The sequence below is a fragment of the Lathamus discolor genome, chromosome 2, assembly GCF_037157495.1.
Source record: "Lathamus discolor isolate bLatDis1 chromosome 2, bLatDis1.hap1, whole genome shotgun sequence".
In the NCBI taxonomy this organism is placed as follows: domain Eukaryota; kingdom Metazoa; phylum Chordata; class Aves; order Psittaciformes; family Psittacidae; genus Lathamus; species Lathamus discolor.
The window spans coordinates 123743029-123761088 of record NC_088885.1 but is presented as its reverse complement, the minus strand read 5'-3'; positions in this window follow the sequence as shown (position 1 = coordinate 123761088).

Here is an 18060-nt window from a genome sequence, read left to right as displayed (position 1 = left end):
TCAGAAGTGAGCCTCTGTCACGCTGCCTGTTTAGTTATTTATTCCAAGTTCAAACATGTCACTGAGGAATAGGTCTTTTTTTGACTCCTTGACAAATTCTGACAGCATCATGGCTAGGGCATTTTGTTGACAGGTAGGAGAGGAAGTGTGTACTTGAGTTTGCTATTTCACAGAGGTGTGCTTGTACCACTGGAATTGGTACTGGAATTCTCATTCTTGTAGCTCTCCCCCTGAATATCTCAGCTCCTCAAATTTGTTCCCTAACTAAAATAATTTGGGGAGTTTTTACCAAATTCAACATAGATGAAACAACATTTTTGGCATATGGATTGTGCACTGAAGAAATTTCCATACCTCTGCACATGAATAATTGGCATACCCGGCTCTATGGAGGACTAATCAACGGCAGCAGAGTAACATTACAGCATAAGCTGCTATTGCTGGAAGGAATGGGAAACAAATAGCATGATAAAGCGATTGCTCAGAGGCTGAAGCTCTTGGACTTTCAGCTATTGATCTCTTTCCACAGTGGAATATGGCAAAAGTTTTGATTTTTGAGAGCTCTATGGTCTACCTCAAAGATGGCTCCAAATAGATCTTGGAGTTCTAGATGTTCTGCATATGTTATTTACATAGTTCTTGGATATAAAAATAGCTGTAAGCAAACATTTCTTTCTCTTCCATTACCTGTAAAGCAAATTGATAGAAAACCCATAGAAAGAATTTGCATTACTATCTAGGTATGTCCTGCCATGAAAAAAAAGCTGTCTTGAAGGGAGAAAGACTCAGGAGTGGTCCACCCCTAAGCTCTTTTCATCTCCTCTGGGTTTGCATCATTACAGTTGCACAAAACTAAACCATACACAGTTTTTTTTTTAATATATTTTCCAAACAATATGTCCTCTAATACTTTGATGTACTTAGAGGATGAGAATTTGATTTCTTTCACACCTGATATATGGACTAGGTCTGTGAAAACTTTACCACTCTTTCTTTAGACTGAAGTCAATAGTAAGTATCCTGAACAGAGGATTATGTTTACATTATTAAAAAGGTATATAATACAACAGTAATATCAGGTACATCTCTCTTTGTGATTGCCCAGTTTGAACTGAGGATGGTAATAAAAACTGGTTATCTTTTCCTGCTACTCAAAATAGTAAAAAAAAAATTACTAACATTAAAATAAAATGGTTACTAAATTCCTAACCATTGTTCTCTGTTCCCTTCCAGAACATGATCTTCCCTTAGAAATGTACTTAAATGATTTTAAGGGCATAGACTAGTCTATTTCAGTTGGGAAGAACCTACCACAACCGTCTAGTCCAACTGCCTGACCAATGCATGGCTGACCAAGGGAAAGCATGTTGTTTAAGGGCATTGGCCAAATGCCTCTTAAACACTGACAGGCTTGGGGCATTTACTCTCAGTAAAGAAATGCTTCCTAATGTCAAGTGTGAACCTCCCCTGCTACAGCTTTGTACCTTTCCCATGTGTGCTATCGCTGGTTCCTAAGGGGAAGAAACCTGCACCCCACCTCCATTTCCCCGCCATAGAAAGCTATAGGGAGCAATGAGGTTGCCCCTCAGCCTTCTTCTCTCCAAACTAGGCAAGCCCAAATTCCTTGGCCACTCCTCACAGGACATGCCTTCCAGCCCTTTCACTGGCTTTGTTACCTTCTTTTGTACGCATTCAAGGACCTTCACATCATTCTGAAACTGTGGGACCTAGAACTGCACACAGTAGCAGTGACTTTTTTTCATAGCAGTAGTTTTTAAAAGTTAGGTAATATATAAATAAAAGTACACTTGGAACTGCATAAAGAAATTAGGCAAATCTTTTTAAAAATAATTTATTTAAAAATATTGTTTTCCTGTTTTCTGAGACTATTATTTTTCAGCTGTCAGAGGTAGGGTAAGAAAGGAGAGTAATTTAGCCATACAAAGTGTAGGGTTGAGAGGCAGGAGAGCTGAAGAAGGGACCATAGGAGCTAGTCACCAAGAGAAAAAGAAGGATGTGCCCTGCTCTGGGGTAACTGTTCAAAAAGAGAGATTTGGGGTGTAAAGAAAGGGAGATTGAAAAGGCTATGAAGCAAATCAAATAGGCTAAATATTTAGAGAAATAAAAATATAAAAAGTATTAAAAGATGTAAAAGAGCTGAGGAAACCTGCGCTTAAACAAGAGTAAACTAAGTGAAGTGGTGTGGATACTTTGATACTAAAGTGGTCACAGGTGGTAGTCAGGGGTTCATTAGTTTTGCAGAGGCCCAGGCAGGTTCATCTTGCCTCATTCTTACTGATTTGGTTTCTGCAGAGGCTCAGTGCTTAATTAGTCTTTTTTACATACATCCTCCATGAAGTAAAAAAAAAAAAACCAACATCCAAAACCAAACCCAAATTTTTGTCCCTGCTCTTCAGTCTCCTGTTCTTAATAAAAAAGAAATAATATTCTGTTAATCCTAGGAAACTCACGGAAGTGCCTTCATTAGAGTACGTATCCGATTCCCCTTGAAATCAGTGAAGTTTGGGTGTCTGACTTCATTTGAGACGCTCATCCCAAGTAGCTTGCTCAAGGTCACATGAGAAGTATGATGGGCAGGTAAGATTCAAATTCATTGCCTCTGGCTATTACTTTTGTCTCCAAGACCTTTTCCTCTCTGGGACACAGTAAAGTCTAGAGGCTATTAACCTGAGGGCTCTCTAGTTCAGGAAGCAAGGAGAGTATAGGAAGCAGGGTACTCAGTTGACCTAGAAGGGTTATATAAATAGTTATCAGATTTAAGCTAAGGAATGTTGGTGTCTCTTGCTCTTTTTCTCTTCCTTACCTCTTGCTTTCAGGCTTTGACTGAAATAAGACATTCCAAGATTAATATTTTACTGCCTGGTCAGGGCAGGTTGAGAAAAACCTTGGTGTGTCTGTGTTTGTGCCAAGGCAGAGCAGCACTTCACCTGGAGGAATGTGTTGAGTGAAGGGCGTAGTGCAACTTTCTTCTTTTCTCCTCCTTTTCCTTTGTACTTGAGGCTGTGACCCTGGAGTACACTAGTATAATAGAAAACATAAAATGAGGGGAAAGATGGGCATTGAAAAAAGATGCATTAAGATACTGCAAAAGCATAAAAAATGATGAAAGACTATCATCCTGGAAAAAACCAGAAGGTTTATCTTACAAAAGTTGTGTCTCAATGTATCATCTGGCAAGAGAGCTCCCAGGACAATGTAAATCAGAAATCACCCTTGGCTCGTGGTGGGGCATGCTGTGCGTGAGTGTCCTTGCACCAAGACAGGGGCTACCTGTCTTGGAACGGGGAAGACTATCTGAAAACTCAGGTGACAGGTACGTAATGCAGGTTGGACAGCCCATCCATCACTAGGGACTCTTAGTACCAAAATTTGTCATGTCCCTTTGAAAATCTTTATTTCTCTGAAAAGCTGACAGCCATGTTAGAATCCTGGTTTTGAAAGGATATACCTGGAGGCTTTTTTTATAACTTCAGAGAACGTCTTGTCTCTTGCTATCTTTTGGTTAGTGGGTTTTGAAAGCACTGAATGATGTCTCTTTTCAAAACAAACAAACAAGCAAAACTGGCAATTCCATGCTGGTTTTTTTTCTTTTTTTTTCCCCCCTTTTCTTTCTCCTCCCCATCACCCCCCAATAAATACATGAAATGCTTTGTTTGTTTCTTAATAGCTGCCTAGAGCAATTCACTAGATTAAGTTGAATTCCTTTTCAAAGAAAATAATACACAACCATTGTGAATTTGTGTGTTGGTTACAGTACCCAGTGATGACTGAACTCTTGTGTGGGATTCACTTTATTCTGGCTGCATGAGGGATTGTGTCTCAGTGTGAAAGATATCCAGAGTGAGGAAAGATTTTCTTTGGAAGGGTGAGGAAAAGTGGAGTAAGAGGAGGATCAAACCCGAGTTTTGCTTTCTGAGGCTGAGCAAATTTTCAGTTTCACTGAACAGTTGCAGGTTTACACAAGTCAGATGCCTTATACAGGCAGTATGACTTTCTTGTAATTTATATATTATCTTGGGTTAAAATTGAAAAAGGGTTGAGCTGGGAATATGACCTAAGCCATACTGCCCAAGCTTAACTAAACCAAGGGAGCAGAGTTCAAGTTACTTTTAGGGACACATCTCCGTTGGGTATAGAGAGATTGAAATCTTACCTCAGTAATGTGGCTAAACCTAAATCTCAGTTGATTAGTGTCTGTATGTTTTGAGGTGACCTGTGTCTAGTCTCCTGGCCACACAAATGAGAAACCTGCCCATGTGTGTTTTGGTTCCCCTCTGATGCTTTTTGGGCTTCTTTTTGTTGAGGTTTGGTGTGTGAGGGGCTGGCATGGGTGAGGTTGGCTCTGGGAGAAGACCTTTCTGTGGGTTCAGGCTGGTGTGATCAGCAAGCTGGCTAAGAGCCCTCCTCCTGCATGGCCATGCACAACATTAGTGTGATTACACACAATGTCCAATGTGCTCACAGGCGGCTTTTCCAGGATGGGCTCTGTCTCTGCTTTCCCCAGTGCAAGAGTGCAAAGGGGCTTCACTGAGACTAAAGAGAACACTCATATCTCACACACACAGTCCCAGCCAAATCCACCCCTGCAGAAAGTGGAGGATGGCAGGTAGACATTGGAAGATGTTGCACTGGTTGAGAGAGCTGCAGGGGAGAAGAGCCATGGGTCTGCTCATGAGGGGCTATGTGTCAGAGCAGCAGTTAGTTGCATCCTACTAACTGTGATTTTTTTTTTTTTTTTTATATTAAAAGAAGAGTTTATTTTTCTGAAATGCTGGTCTCTGTTCAATGTGGCCAGCAGCAAATTTATCTTGTTAGCACTTATTTACAACTGACAATTCTCAATTAGCATTTGAGCCTAGATTCCCATTTCTATAAATCCCTAATGAGAGTATAAATTACTAATGAAAGAGCTAAATCTCAGGACCAAAGTCTTACTTCATTAACACACTAATGTAAATCTGAAGTGTTTCTGTTTGAGCAGAGTTACCACAATAACACTGGTATAAGCAGCGTGGGAATGAATCCTAAAGGCTTTTGCAGTGGGCAGCAAGAAGTGATATTGTTCTGTCTAGTTTTCAAATTACGTTGCTCTTAGGGAAAATGTCTCAAATATTTCTGCAGTGTTATGCTCAAACACATTTGTCTGATTGTCCTCTTCAGACTATTTGATTCCTTTATCCTTCTTGCGTCTGCTGCTTGGTCAATAAAAGCTGTGTGGAATCCTGAAACGTTTGTTGCTTTTTGATGGAATAAGTAAGAATTTTATATTTATATAAAATATAAATATATATATGATAATATTAACTAACATTTAATTTCTAAATGGCATAGTTCATAGAAAATTTATAATGATTTAAATTTCAGAAGTGGTAGAATTAAAATAATATATGACTTTTAAATTTCTCAATGTTTTTGAATTTCTTGCTAATCTGTGATAAGATTAACTGGCTGCTGTAGCAGACGCCAAAAGGTAAAATCAGTGTACTTAACATATCCTAGGTTTGAAGCCTTTACAAGAGTTCATACTTGTTCAGGTGAGTGTAACTGTAACCACTATTAATAGACCCATGTTTGAAGGGTCTTTTTATAAAGACTTTTAGAAAAGGTCTTTTAGGAAATCACCTAGGTAGCAATGTGTATCCTATTGGGTCAGTGATGCTTTGTTTCATGTAAACGGCAAAATATTCAGTAGGCTTACCTGGTATCACAACCTCAAAAACACATTAAAGGCATGGGGCCCAGTCTTGCTGGGTACCGCCCAGTGTCTCTTCATCACTTGCTACACTATAGTGTCTGGCAAGGGTCTTTCTCATCCTGCACTCTCAGTAAAGTTGATGCAAGTCTAATGTATGACAGTCTAGTGTGAGTTAAAAATTACATGATACACCTTCATGTTTGGTTCATTATGTTTGATGTTCAGATTTTGAAAGACTGAATGCTATGGGTGAGAGTTGTACTTGAAGGACAAATATTAAAAAAATGTGTATTACAGTTTCCTGTTAGGTTTGCAAAGTCTTCCTTTTAATTAGCTCCTTTAGTTAAGCCTGCTCAAGGAATTTATTGAAAAGTACACGAGGAAATTAATTAAAAATTCTAGCCAATACTATATGGATGACAAATTATAAAGCTAAAATTGTTATGTTTTTGAAGGAAAAAAGCTAGCATTGTCATGTTGAATGAATAACAATTTTAGTACTTCTATTGAGCTGTGCAAGTTCAAACACATGTTTAGTAAAGGAAAAAACCTACTAAATATTGAAATACTGGCACAACTACAGTAAAATTATCCTACAACTTTTTTATCATGCTTCATAATGTATGGCTAAGTGAGTTTCTAATATTCTTTGAGTACTGGCATTCAACCTTGTAGAATATTGTATACTGAATATTACATGATTGTACTGGCCTACAGGCAATGGAAACAAGTAGGAAAACTATGACAGTGTTGAAATGAGCTAGGAGGAACACACTCTTCTAGATCTTAGACTCCCTTCTTTCTAGAAAAAAAAGTAAAGAATCAAAATGTATGTTAGTAAAAGATCAACATATTTAACCTATAACATTAAGCTTTAGTACTGCAATCACAAGCTGGTTTTCTTATTCTCATGAAGTACTGAGCAAGTAAAAGCTAGTAAAAAGCTAGTTTTCCTTAGGAGAAGGCTGTCTCTCTCATAGATAGTCAGATCTGAGGTACTTAAGATGAGATTGGTCTTGTAGTTGACAGCTGCTGAAGCCATTGCTGTAGCCAGTTAGATAACTTCGGACTGTTTGTGTAAGGGGTCTCCGTGAAGTTACGAAGTGATGCATCAGCTTTTCCTCTGAGGAGCCTGAAATACTTATTTCAAACCTCCCCATGCCTGAAGATAAAACGTAAATTTGGTGTCACATAGTTGGCAAAGGAGATTCAGAATTCTGAATCTTTTGTGGCATGATTTATAAATGGCTGGTTTTAGTCTAAAAACATAGTTGTCATCTTGCTAATATACCAATATGTAAACAGCAAAATGATGATGTGCAAAAAAGGAAGAACAAATATAAAACAATTTTTAACAGCTTCCTTTATTTCTTGTAAATACTTCTTTTTTGGTGACATACTAAAATAAACAATCATAAGTAGAACTGTAACAATTTTTGTGAGCACAGTGATATCTGAATAGAAATGAGGACTGGAAGAGATTCTTGTGTAATGTTTGCCAAGAATTTGTCTTTTAGGGGTGTGTGTGAGTTTCGTCTTTTTGTGTGTTTGTTTTTGTTTGGTTTGGGTTTTTTTTGTGTGCTGTATAGTCTGATTGTTTTGTGGTCATGAAAGTTCAGACAGATGAGAAAATGAAATAAAATTATTGTTGCATAGTGCCTGAACTCTATTTTAATTGATTAAATATAATCAAGGTTTCAAAAGAAAAAAAGAATAAATGTAATTCTGGTCTTTTCTGGTTAAGAAACTAAAATATTTTGAAAACCACAGAACAACATAAAACCAGTTTTTTCTTTAAATATTCAGAAGAAAAATCCAGTCAGTAAAGCTGTATTTCATAATGTATATTATATTTCGGTTTTACAGGAGGCATTTTTAGAGTTAACAGTTTTGTATATACCATAAGTAAATAGATGAGGAAGGATTTCTGTCAGATACTACAGTGACAGGCTTTAGTTTAAATCCTTAAGACAGATAGATAGAAGTAGATTAACTGGCCTTAGCTATTTCATGTTCCCTGTCTGAGTGGAAACATGTTTCCATGTTGAGCTAGAGTGTCCTAGCAGCTAGAGTGTCCTAGCAGCCTGTTGTAATGTATTTACTGCCTTCTGATGCATCTTGTTTAACATTTGCTTAACATATTTATTCAAATGAGGCCAGGCATTTGTTTATCCCTTATCAAACAAAGTGGGACAGCTCTAGGACAAGAGCAAACAGACGGTATCAACAGAAGCACCTTAAGACTTTTTTTTTTTTTTCTGTGAGAATACTTAGCAAAGAAACTATCAACATCTGAAGATATGCTTATGAAATAATTTGTTAGCCAAATTTTAGGTAACTTTGGTTGGATCTTCTAAAGAGTAATAATCTCTAAAGGCTGCAAGAAGGCAAATATACAACAAACAACCTTAACCCCAAAGCAAACTCTTCCCTCCTACCCCTAACACAAAGCAAACCAGCTAACCCAACTCTGGGAGCACCTAATTGAATGAAATAAATAAATAAACATAAGGGTAAGGCTTCTAGATAGAGTATGGTTAGACTTTAATTCAAGCACTTAAAAGGTAAAGCCCAGAATAATCTAACCTAACTGGCAATTGTTTGGGTTACCTTGAATAAAGAGTTATATGTAGTGTAGCTTCTAACTTTAACATGATGGCGATGCATGCATGTTCCATCCACTGCCTGTTCTCATTTTCTCTCTCGTGTTCTTTTCCGTATTGGTTTCTATCCTACCCTGCCCTCATCACTGTGATTTGTATAGACAAAACATGCACCAAATCAGTAAAAGTCTTAATCACAGCTGATATTCTGTTTTGGCCCCACTCTTCAGGCATCTTCTGTCCCTTTCTATTATCTGCTTTAAGGATTAATCACCCAGACTGTCCCTTAGAACTATTTAGCACAGTCCCATAGCATCATTAGGTCACACAGGTGCGTCTTCGGGATGGCTGTGGAAGGTAAATGCAGAATGCCTGTCTATTGACCCTTGGGGAAAAGTCTGTCCATGTAGCCACAATAACTTCCCATGCAATCTTCACTTAGGAATGTTTACTGCAAGAGCTATGCTTAAGTGTCCTAAATGTGTGAAATGTGATTTTAAATACAGGAGAGTACCCCCTTAGAAATTACCTGCTTAACCCTATAGCAGCGAGTAGCCTCACATAAACACACTAATCTCCAGAGGGCTTGAGAGGAAAAGATGTCTTAAAAATTATGGTGATTTAATTTTATTTTGCCCTAGAATGACATTCTCCTGAGTATTTGTGAAAATGAAGATGAATATGCAGGGCTACATTTGGTTGATTTCGCGCCAGATGGCCAGTTGCAGAGGCTGAACTAAGCTGAACTGATTGATTCATTTTCGCCATATTGCATGCTGGCATTTACCAGAGTTCACATCATTCAAATATTAACATTTTTTGGTGCTTTCTCTTTTTATTTATATTTTTATTTTTTATTTTTCTCAGTTTCTTGGGATGACCTCTGCTTTCATAATGGATTCTTCCTCCTCCCTTTTCTGCCTCAGTCTTTAAAAACATCAGTTTTTTCCCTGCCCAAATGTTGATTTTTTTTTTTTTGTTCTTCAAAAATATTTAACAAACTGCTCACAGAGATAGGGAAAGGAGAATATGTAGAGGGCGAACATGCATTATGGTATTTTTTTCCTCTAGAGAATTAACTTTCTCTTGCACTAATTTATCATATGTGAACAGAAAATACAGCATCTCGTATTAAAATGGAATTCTTAAAACTCTGTGGTTTCAATTTACCCATTATTTTTGGGACCATACAGCAAGTTATTTAAATTCCCAATGTTCTAACTTTCAGGGAGAGGTTCCATTACAAGCTAATGGACATGATATCAATAGTTACACAGAAATTACTCCAGAAACTTGTGGAAATTAACAGAAAGAAAAAGTAACCTTTCAATTTGTTTTGAGCCATTTAAATATATTTATGATAAAAAATACATAGGGAGTAGGATACTGTGTGTGAACATGCACATATACATCTTGTAATTCAGAATAGGTATATTTTAGGGGAAGATTTTAAAGACCTATTGAACACAGGTTTTCTTGTTAAGTTCTGTGGGCTGTGGTGAGATTTCAGTAAAACCTTATTAAAGTGCCTTTCTATGAAAGTGTCAGTATACATACTTTTATTTCTACCTACATAAAATGTATTGGAATATAAAAGTAAGATCTTATCAAATTAATTTTACAATTTTATGTAAAATACAGTAGTTTAATCATTTTGTAGAAGGAAAAAATAATATCTGAGTATACAGTAGGAGATAAATATAAGCAGAGTAGTCCTTTGGCAAAAGAGCATCCATGTTTCTAAGAGGATTCTTTCTTTTCACTTGGTATCCAGCCATAGCTTTACCTTGGCAGAAGCCAGTAGGGATTTTACTGTAGGGACCTGAACGGCACTGGGGTTCTGCAGAGAGGAATTTGGGACATGCTTGTTATGTAGGATTGAACCTACAGATAGAGCTATCAGCTTAATCTCTAGTTTGCTGCAAAGTCCACTTGGTACTTTATGGGGCAACTGACCTGTGTGATTGGCACATGCTTGTGTGAGGCTGGAAGTCCTCCAGATTACTTCAAAACAGATATTTTATGATGGCTGGCTGCTGTAGGCCAGATGATTTCTTCAAGGGCTGTGCCTAGGGAAGGCAGGGCTCTCCTGAGGTCTCCAGTTCAACTTCATTGCAGCTCAGTCAAATACTACTCACCAAAATCTGATTCTCTCACCTGATGAAGCCACTTGGGCTCCTCCACTGTGCTGGGCTATGCAGAGGCAAGAGCACTGCTTGTCCTGGGTTGCACACCTTTGCTCTTGGTGGGCCCCAAGCTTGGGCACAAATATGTGCTGCCATAGGCACCCAATGATGGGGGTGACAAACGGGGATGGGATTTTGGAGTGTAGAAATGCACATACAAGATGATGTCAAAGCCAATAGAAATACATTTTTTAAGTATCTAGAGCACTGTGGATTTACTCTTCAGTCCCAAAATATTCTCTGAACTTTTTCACATAGTTATTTTACCAGCTGGCACAGTGAAAAAGGTATAGCACTAAAGTTTTCCATCTACCTCACACCAAGCACCTCCTGACACTTCTGTTTGAAAATGCGTGGTGGGATTGATATAAATCTCAACTTTTCTCAACAATTCTCTGCACATCTTTGTCACCTATAACAGTTCTGTGAGTCAAACAGAGCAGTCAGAAACCCAGCCTATGGGATTGAGAAGGATTAAAAAGGGTGAACCTACAGTACTTTATTGACCTAGGTCGTCACATTAACCTGATCTGATCCTTTAATTACTATGAATAGAATAGGGCTTACAGTCCTACTTAATAACACCCCATGCTTTTTATTCTATAAAGAGCTTTCCTATTCATGTGGTCTCTTCTTTTCAGATTTACAGATTTGTAACAAGAAGGAATGCATGTTTTTTTTCTTGCACTCCAGGGGAGAAAGCTACCTAACGTGTATGCGTGGGATACTGGAAAGCATAACCACAACCTTTCTGCTGTGGAAAAAGTTATTTGAAAACCAGGCCTCATTCAAGTTATTTGCTATTTGTCAGGAAAAGGCAAAAGTAGAAAAGGCAGCCAAAACACAAGATCTTAATTTTATAAAGGTAGTAGAAGGAGCTTAACATAGTTTCTATGTTAATTGGAACTGTAGTCAAGTAAGATGCATAATTTTGCCCTTCCCATGCACATTTCCCCCCTCCTCATAGGCTTGGAGAACCAGCATGTTACAGTAATCTAGGCAGACTGAGATATACATATATGATCGTATATATGGGTGATATATGATACTATAATTAATAACTGGTATTTTCTCTGAATTCAGGAAAGCAGCTGCAGCCCACTGATAAGGTACTTTAGGAGAATAAAATCAAAGCTGAACATTAATGATTATAATTTGTTGTGATAGAGAATGGTGAAACAATCATTTTATTTCTTGAACTGAAGTATGAGTAGGCTGCTGGGTTAAAAATTAAGAGGGGATACAGGTTATGATTAAGAGCCTAAGATACTATGCTAAGAGTCATATGAAAAGTAGGAGCAGTCTCCCTAATTTTTATGTGAACATATTGTGCCTAGCTTCTTGCGCAGATCCACCCAGAGGCCAGTTTGAGGGAGCAATTTGAATCTGCTTTGGAGTTAAAGATGGAATGAGTGATGGTAGAGAATTACAGGGCTTGGGGAGTTTTAGATGGGAAGGAGGGGGAAAGAGAGACAGAGAAGGAAGAATCTCACCCCAAAAATCAGTGGAGGTGGTGGGAAGAACCGAACCAAAATTAGCTTTTTCTCTTTCAGTTTTCACTTCCAGTCTGATTTGGCTGAGCACACGATCCTTTCCCCATTGTAATTATAAAAAGATTATAGATGTATAGTGAATTTAAAAGAGTATGCTATAGATATTTTACCATTTGGAAGTTTTCTGCTTATTAAGGAACAACACATTTCAGCATTATTTTAAAGCTAAAACTTTATTAACATGCAGCAATAAAACTGGTCTAATTTTATCTTACTAAAGTTGCTGTAAATAACACTGTTAGTAAAATAAATACTGAAAAAAATATGGTATTTGACAGTGAAGATGTACTTGAAATTTTTCATCATAATTCCTTAGCTTTCACAAGACAGTTATTGTTAGGAGCCAGTCTGATTAGTCTATCAAAGACACATCGCTGCTTCCTTTTCCCCCACCCTCCGCCCCCTTAAAGATAGAATAATCTTTACTATGCTTTTAAGGAATAAGGATTTAAATTGAAGCAAACCCTGCAGCTGCCAAAGCATGCTTAATGTTGACAGGTTATATGAAAATGATTGCTTAAAATTCTACCCCACAGACAGAGACAGACAAACAGACAGAGGTATATAATCCCTGCTTTAGCGTTACAGTCATTCTCTCTATCACTGCTCTATATGGCTGTAATCTCAAAAGACCATTTATTAAATGTGAAATATTGTATGTTCCTGTAGCCTTCTTGCTTGATTGTGTTCCTATGGCCTTGTTGGGCAATTGATTACTCTGTGCACAATCCCGCTGCTTTAGGTATTAATGGCAAAACCCCCATTGTCTTCAGGATTTAGGCCCTTTATGATTTTTTTAAAGTTCATTATATTTTGCAAGCAACTGAGTTTAAAATCCATGATTGGAAAGACTTACCCCTCACATCTTCCTGTGAAATGTTTTACCTTTAGAATGAAAAAGCATTTGGAAACTGTAGAATGGTTTTGATCTGTGGGATTAAAAGGAATCAGTACTGAAAATGGGTTCACATCATTTTCTTTTTGGGTATCCAGTCCTTTGGGGGAGGGGGAGGAGAGAAAAAAATAACAGCTGATTTAATATAAGTGGGCTGAATTCCCTCTCCTGGTGGGTCTTTCAAACCTCCAGTTTCTGTTCTTGCCATCACTCTGTGAATATCCCCCTCCCCTTTTTGTTAAAAGGCATCTCCTATGAAAGCCTACAAAAGCAGCTTTCAATCTGATTAAGCTTCTCCTGTAAAAAAAGTACAAAAATAGGGATACATTTGGGTCAGTATCACCCCTCTATTCATCTGCCTTAATTTGCCTAGACTACTTGCTAAGGATACTGCACATGAACACGGAAGGCTCCTGCAGTCATTAGGAGCTACCCAAAACTTCCTTTATGAAATTCCAAGGGGTAGTAATGACCATAACCCAAAACCTTGTTGGTGGAAAGGCCTGAGCAGCTTGGCGTAGCTGAGTGATCATTGCTGGTGGGTACCAATTTGCCACCTTACCTGGGGTGAGCTACTGTTTGATGGAGGTGGAGAGAACGGTTGTCTCCTGAGAACCTCATCACTGATGTTCTCTATCTCTGGGTATTTCTCCCTGCACAGAGAAGCAGTGTCTCACACAGCCAGTGGTGGGTCCACTTCCAAACCAAAGTTCACTCACTGACTGACCCTCAGTTAAGGTAAACCCTGCTTTACTTTAGTCTGCCTATCTGTAAAACGAGAACAGCATAATTTTTTCCAATAGGTTTTTTGAGGGAAGTTCAGCACCTGACAAACTTCTCTGGTGTTGACTTTTCTCTACATCAGCACCCATATCTCTCAATTGCTCATTTGTAGAAATACATATGATATTTGTTTTCAGCAAATTAGTATCTGTGTGAGGTATTTGTGCAGCAATTTACAAAGGTGCTGTGATAACACGTGTAAGCATTTTAACAGGATAACGCTGAAAAATAAGCCTGAACTGGAACTGCATTTTGTTTCTGCCCTCGCAAGAGGTTTGTAACCTTTCTTAATAATTTTTTTCTTTAGTACACGGCAATGTTGAAATGTAATCTTTATTACTAAATGAATGAATGACTGGTGTTGCTTAGGGCACAGACTAGAAACTGTTTTCACATGAAGCCCAAGTATTGTTGCTGTTGAGTTGTCCTGTTGTTTTATTACCTCTGAAAAATGTTGGACTACTCCTGAAATCTAATAATCTCTGTAAAGTGTCTTCCTTTAGTAGCATCTTTGATAATGGAGAGTAGATTCTAAAAATAGAATAAAAGCATAAAAAAAGAATATTATTATAACTGCTTTCAAAAACTAGAAAAAATTAACAAGTAAAAAAGAGGCAGACTGCACAAAGAGGAAAAAGAAGAACAGATACTAAATGTTAGTTTTTAATCACTTTGTGTATGTATTTGTGATTTAATCTGCTAACAGTCCTGTTAAGTACAGCGTAGGATTTGGTGGACACCAGCTGCACAGTCTTTTTTCTGAAGAGAAAGAGAATTAACTAAAAGTATGTTATGTTTTTTGCAAGTTACCAGTTGAATTATAAAAAATATATTTTCTTTTTTCCTATTGGTCATCAGTTGCCATCAAGCATATTTAAATAGAAAACGGTTGTTTTAACTATTGCTACTATTCTGTACATTGTTTTTATTAATTAAGCATCTAATGATCTCTGAAGAACAGGAATGGCCCTCTAGACAAAAGCATCTTTCCGGGGTGTATGGGCGTGTGTGCGTGTATGTATGTGTGCATGTCTGCCTATAGGTATATGGATATACATGTGCACAAGGCAAAGAGCTTCACAGGTTTATAACTGGAGAATGAATGTGGTTTTCATCTGATTTTTGAAAGCAGAAAATATGAATTCTGGTCCCAGAATGTCAAAATGTTACAGTTCTTTTGCTATGTAAGTATAAGATATATATTTTTAATTATAAACTTTTATAACATTGACTTTTACATGAAGCAGCATTCAGATGTTTTATGTTTCACATTTATTTAAACAATCACTGTCTCTCTCAAAATATTTTCCCTGAAACCTTATGTACAGGTAATAAAAGCCTTGTATTGGAGCAGGCTGATCTGATAATAGCAATACAAGGTTGTCTGATTATGCCAAATGATATTGGAGAAAGGAGATTTTATTAACTGACTTAAAATGAAATCTGTGACAGCTTTTTCCCTTCCAAATGGACCAAAAGCTTCATTAAAGAAACATTTTTTCAAAGGCTACATACTAAAATATAAAATATATTTCAATTGAAGCCTAAGAAACAGGTGACAACTATTAAATTTTTTTGCCAAAAAGATATTCTTTAATTTATTTTTATTTTTTTTTCTCCTATGTTAACATTTTGATGCAGCATCTACATGCTAACACTTCAGGCATTTCACTCCCCTTTTTTCAGTATTTTGAGAGGTAACCTTATTTCACAGAACATTCTAAGAGCCAGGTTCAGTGCTGCCATACCTATAAAATATCTTTTCTTCTTATGCCTTTGTATAGGTCAGTAGAACCTAGGTTCTGTCATCCACATTAAGCTTTTGAAACATTACTCTTCCCCGTGCTTTTGATGTGCATTTCACCTCAGGAAAACACTTGCTCCAGAAGGGATTTTGCCTGGCGTGTTTCTGTGCAGGAACAAAAAAATGAGTGTTGTTAGCTGTGTTCCTGTAGAAACAAGGTTTTTCACCTCTGTTTGCAAAAGTAGTTGCCCACTAGCTCTGGCGGTAACTTTTCTTCCTCTTTGACAATCTGCAGGATAACACGTCAGCCGGAGCTGTTGGTAGAGAGCTCTATGTAGTCCCCTGCTTGCCCAATGGTTGTTTTTTCTACGAGCATTTTGCCTCAGATTGGGCTTTCTCTGGTTTTGTAAGGCCGACGTAGCAGAAAGAAGGTCCATGTTGGGGAGTGTCCTTCAGTCTTTCTTATTTGGCTTTGGCCTTCCACCTCCCAGAGGGGAATCCTGCTTCCCGGTTCACACTTTTCCAGGACTTCCCTGTACCCAGTCTGAGGATGAACCCCTGGTATTCAGGAAGGCTTTTCTTAGGGTCACTTCACTATGAGCTATTTGCCACTGTGCACAACATATTTTCAAAGCAATATTACTTGTGGTTCTCATGTTAGAAAATTATTCCCCCTCCCCCCCCCCCAATATTTTTAGCAATAAGTACTTGTTAAATTTTAATTTCATTTTTATTTTTATTTGAAAAGATGAGAATAAGTGATTGTGTTCTATATATGAAAGGGTATTTTGCTTAAAAACAACCCCCAGAAGGCTTATTACCAGTGCAGATATTTTAATACAAGCATTTTGGTCAAAGCATTCAAACACCTAACATTCTGCATTTCAGTAAACAACAGATTTCTCCCATAAAATGAGATATAAAAGCCCAGCATCTAGAAAAAATTAACTCAATAAATTAGGGGAATCTATATTTTAAAACAAGCAAGCAAGCAAGCAAACAAACAAAAACAAACACCAAAACTTTGGTTTCAGTCTGTAATGATTAAAAATAAGGGTACTGTGAGGAAAATGTCTTGATCAATGTAGTAGAAGTGGTTGTGTGTTGCTAGAACAGAAAATTTTAAAAAATGCTGTATTTAGAACATAACAGTTATTTAAATCAGAAATACCAATTGTAATCGGCAAAAAAAAAAAAAAAAAAGAAAAAGATTAGAAGAAGAATTTTGCAAAACTGACATTTTGAATTTGGGACTTCTTTTCTTAGGATATATGTTATTTATTTCACATGATTTCTGACCTTTCCTAAATACTGAATTTTCAACAAATTCAACAATATACCGGATTTTACAGATGACACACAATAGAATATGAATTCTGAATGCCTGCTGCAAAGGTAATTTATTTTAGAGAAGTGGATTATTTTGATAAAAATAAACCATTTTCAGCAGGAAAATAGTTGTTGCTTGTTGCTCAAAAAGCCTATTTACTTTAACAAAACTTATTTTCTGTTGCATAATGTAACTGCTTCGATTTTGAGTCTTTCTACATTGCTTTCCAAATATTTTGCTCTCTTCTAAGTGTTAGATTTAGTACAGCCATATAGTGTTGCAGTCATATATTTCTCTTGCAGTCATTCCCAGGGCCTTATTCTACAGGTTCTGCATATACTTTCAGAAATAAAATAAATTTCCCACCTGAGTAAGGCTTTCTGAAATGGGCCTTGTTAAAAAAACAACCCTGACAATATGGTAAGAGAATTCATAAACTACTCAATCTGCCTAAATTTGTTTAGATACTACTGAGTCTTCACTATAAATGGAAACAGCAGCAGCCACATTTGCTTCACTAGGCAAACCCTTTTTGACGCTCAGGAGCTAAGTTTGTCTTTACTGCTGCAGAGCTGCGCTGTTTGAAGACAGGGCTGTGGTCATCAAAGGGTTAAAGCCAGTTTTGAATTTGAGTTAATCCATATGCTAATCTATTTTAAATATCCCTGCATAACTACAGGCGTATTTTTAGCAGCGCAGTTTGTTGTTCCAGTTGCCAGCTATTTTTGATGACACAACAAAATAAGGCAGAATATAGTTTTAAGGTTTATTTTGGCCTCTACATTTAAAAAGGACAAAATCTCTCCTCGTCCAAGGATATTTTTGATTTGAATGGTCTATACCTGCCCTCTGCAATCAGCCAATTATTGTAAGCAGTATGATGGGCCCAAGGTATTAGTGGTGAGAACGTTCTTGTTGTCCCTCGGGTTAGGGATTGTTTTGCAATGATCACCCGTCCTTATTTGAAGATTGCATGACAAGACACTATTAAAGTAAGGGCAAGGAATTCAATTTCTTGATGTCATTTTGCCTGGCCTGGTTTTGAAAATAGGTCACTGTATGCTATCTGGATTTGTATATTATGACAGCACCTGCTAGCATTTTTGTAGTGAAGGGTCTAACCGTATTTTCATTATAAACTCCTGTTTTCAGGGGCTTATAGACTGTAACTTGACCATAAAAAGAAGCTTCTATCTAAATGGTGGCATGCAAGGTCTCTTCTAAGGTGCATGGTTTTTACCCTGTGAATC